This window comes from Aquila chrysaetos (assembly GCF_900496995.4).
Source record: "Aquila chrysaetos chrysaetos chromosome W unlocalized genomic scaffold, bAquChr1.4 W_unloc_8, whole genome shotgun sequence".
NCBI classification, from domain to species: domain Eukaryota; kingdom Metazoa; phylum Chordata; class Aves; order Accipitriformes; family Accipitridae; genus Aquila; species Aquila chrysaetos.
The window spans coordinates 119601-123331 of NW_024470328.1; the positions used below are offsets into that span (position 1 = coordinate 119601).

The window sequence follows — 3731 nt, forward strand, 5'->3', positions numbered from 1 at the left end:
GACACATCCATCACGACCCCCACTGGTGGTTATCACTTGAGCAGGATTATTGGAAATAAAGGTCAGGTTTTGGGGGGGGAGCACACTATCACAAATGCCTCCGGGGATGATGACTCCACCACTTTCCCGGGCAGCCTGTTCCAATGCTTGACAACCCTTTTGGTGAATAAATTTTTCCTAATCTCCAAGCTAAACCTCCCCTGGTGCAACTTGAGGCCATTTCCTCTCGTCCTATCACTTCTAACTTGGGAGAAGAGACCAACCCCCACCTCGCTACAACCTTCTTTCAGGTAGCTGTAGAGAGCTATAAGGTCTCCCCTCAGCCTCCTTTTCTCCAGACTAAACAACCCCAGTTCCCTCAGCTGCTCCTCATAAGTTCTCTAGACCCTTCTCCTTCTTCTCCAGACCCTTCACCAGCTTTGTTGCTCTTCTCTGGACACGCTCCAGCACCTCAGTGTCTTTCTTGTAGTGAGGGGCCCAAAACTGAACACAGTATTTGAGATGCGGCCTCACCAGTGCTGAGTACAGGGGGACGATCACTCCCCTAGTCCTGCTGGCCACACCATTTCTGACACAAGCCAGGATGCTGCTGGCCTCCTGTTAAAGGGTTTTCAAACATGGGTTTCTCTAGGTTTGCTTTATTAACGACTCAGAGTCGGGCCACCACCGCAGTGAATGGCAAAAGATAACTCAAAAACGCCTTCTATATATATACGATTTTACAAAACAATACGTAATTGATGATTTGTCAAAAGAAGTTCTAGGCATTCTTCTACAAACTCTCACTTCTCTATTCTCCAGTGCTTTCAAAAGTCTAATACATTTTCCTGTCTCAATTGATTCTTATTGTCTTGTCCTGGTTCTTCTGAAGTTAGTGGTTGTAGGCAGAAGGTCTCCGGTCACCACAATCACTTATCTTCTTACACATCAAAGATCACCTTTGAATTTCTGAAAATCACTCAGGCTATTCTATTAATTTATCTTGTTGTAAAGTTAATCACTTACTCCCACGTCTTAGGTCTGAGATGTATGATCCTTCTTCTGTTGATTCAGCTTGACTGGGTTTTAAGCCAGCCATGGAGGGGGAGACACATGGGACGAATAAGCAGCTTATGCATGTTGTTTTATAAGCACCTGCATTCTATTAATCATATCTAAACCAATTTCTAATCATTAGTTATATGTCTAATATGAATAGTCTTAGAAACAGTAAGGCTTAAGGCCTAGTTCCTTTTACAGCTGTGTGGACAGCCACATCGATAGCGTTTTGTGGAGATGATTGGAACCGTGTGGCAGGGGCTGTTGAGGGGTAGTGAAGCAGATTTGAATCTCTAAGGAGTTAAGGCTTGGATGTGATGGGCTTAAAGTTTGGCCTTTTTTTTTTTTTCCTTTATGGCAGGCTGTGTTTCCTTTTTATTATTTGGTTGCTCAGGGCCCCATTTAAAATCATTCTTCTTCCGGGTCACTTGATAGAGAGGGCTTACAATCAGACTGTAATTTGGAATATGCATTCTCCAAAACCCCACAACACCTAAGAAGGCCTGTGTTTCCTTTTTATTAGTCGGTGGGGACATAGCTCCTATTTTGTTGACCACGTCCATTGGGATCTGACGACGTCCATCTTGCCATTTTATTCCTAAAAACTGGATCTCCTGTGCAGGTCCCTTGATCTTACTTTCTTTTATGGCAAAACCGGCTTTCAGAAGGATTTGGACTCCAGATGGTATTCCTAGATGGAATTGAGACTTCTGGAATTGTTAAGCTCTTGCTCTGTATCCAGGTGACTTGTTCAATATGGTTTTTCTGAGACGTGGAGGGACAAGATGCATGCCACAGAGCAACGGAGGAGGGGAGCGGAGTGCTGTGAAAAGGTGGGTCTGTGAAGGAGTCGGAGGGAAGATGCAGCTGGTGGCTCTACGAGATTGCCTTGCCTTGCTGCGCTTTGCGTTGTTTTGCAATTTATTGGCCTGTATTTGGTTTTGTCTTGCGTTGTTCTGGTCTGTACTTGTATTGGCTGTCACGTGAGACTGTCTCACATTGTATTGCTCTATATTGGTTTGTGTTCTACCGCTCTGTGCTTGTACTGACTGCAATCTGAGAGTCTCTTGCATTGGCCCCGTCTTGTGTTTTGTCTGGTACGGCAGTGCTCCGAGTTGTTTTGCCTTGACTTGAGATAAGAATACTGCCTTTTACGGTGTTATATTTGCATGTGAATTGCATGGCTCTATGTTTGTGTGTGTATTGTATGGCATTGCAGAGACAGCACAGAGGGTTAAATGACTTTGGGTTCTTTGCATGCGAGGAGTCGAGTGGATTGCAATCGGATCACGAAGTAGCATAGGGTAAGGCAGTACCTGGGCAATGGTGTTCATATTGTTTATGTGGACGCTTTGTGGCAAGCCTCTAGAAATGGTCAAGGCCTCGCGGTCTGACTAGCAGCGTGACGGGCCTCGCAGTGATCGGTAACTTTGGGACAGCTCTGTGTTTGTGATGATGTGGTTTTTCAAGTGCCATGGAGGACGTTGACTGTGAGGATATGTTATTTTTGGAAGAGGTGGGAAGCAGGCAAGGGGAGCGCTGGAGGATTTTTTTGGCCAAGGATGAATTGTCTATTCAACAGTTTTGTGTGTTGTTTTTGCAGGTGGGCACGGGGCACAGGGCGGTTGAAGGAACCTTGCATTTAGGTGAAGTGGCTGCTATGGACGTTGGACTGTGACAGGTAGCACTGTGAAATCTAAGTAGCGGGTTGAAAAAGCATGGGTGGTGGAGATGATGGTGTATGTTGAAACATTGGTGTAACGGAAGGGTAGTTTGTGGGGAGTTTGGAAGGAGGTTGGGCTCGGGAAAATTGGTTTTTCCCCAACCGTTTTTTTTTTTCCCTGGTCCCAGCTGCTCCGTGAGGCGATGTTCATCGCCAATGTTTGGATGGGGGATTGGGCTCGGGCCAGCGTTTTTGCAGGCAGGGCGATTTTTTTCAAGGCTCCCGGGAACAGCGTTCCCGTGGAGTGCTCCCCTGGAAGGTGGCAATTGCCGGTCAGCACAGGGAAATATGTTGTTCAGTCGATGATCTTTAGAAGACAGTTGAGGATTTTGCAGGCGAAGGGTGTGGGGAGTTGTACTAGATGGCCAGCATTGAGGAGGCCAGGGTTGTGAAGTGCATGGGTGTAACTGTATTTTTCCGTGGTGGGTTTGGAAAATCTTCGGGTGGTCTTTGCAGTTTGTGATGTAATGATATTTTTCAATTCTTATTTTTGTGCCTAGGTGTGGAAGTGGACAGTCTGTCAAGAAGAGCAGAGCTCGCTCGTTTTCTGCTCGGGAACAGGGATCGTGGAGGTAATATCACCTCGGGGAGGAGGACTTCTGAACGTGAAGCGATAGATGTAATGGGAGCGAGGAATGTGGAAAAGACCACTCTGTAGAGAATCGCAGGCACTAAATAATGGCAATTCTTCTTAAGGTAATGCTAAATTTTTGGAGTTTAAATGTATTTGTAAAAATAATGATTAAAAGGGGAATAAATGTAATAGTGGCAAATATTTGACCAATGAGGCCGTAACTATTTTCTATACCTCGTAGTAAAAGTACATTGTAGAATTGGACTGTAAATACTGACATAGCTGAACGTACTTGGAGTCAGTAATGGACCAAATGAAACAATAAAAATAAAATGAAAAAAAGACAGGTAATTAGGTCTCCCCGTGAGAATCACAGTACTAATGGCAATCGCAAAG

General features: G+C 45.1%; 1 long non-coding RNA gene across 4 annotated transcripts; it reads left to right on the plus strand.

The window, feature by feature from the left end:
• Positions 1 to 541: 541 nt before the first annotated feature.
• LOC115338024 lies at positions 542 to 3520 on the plus strand. 4 transcript variants are annotated; one of them, XR_003922313.2, is made up of 4 exons: positions 542 to 1402; positions 1707 to 1871; positions 2642 to 2775; positions 3262 to 3520. It is a non-coding gene; the product is annotated as an uncharacterized LOC115338024 (long non-coding RNA). The 4 variants fall into 4 exon arrangements; XR_005931855.1 differs by having other exon boundaries at positions 2642 to 2719; XR_005931856.1 differs by having other exon boundaries at positions 1707 to 1780.
• The last annotated feature ends 211 nt before the right edge of the window (positions 3521 to 3731 follow it).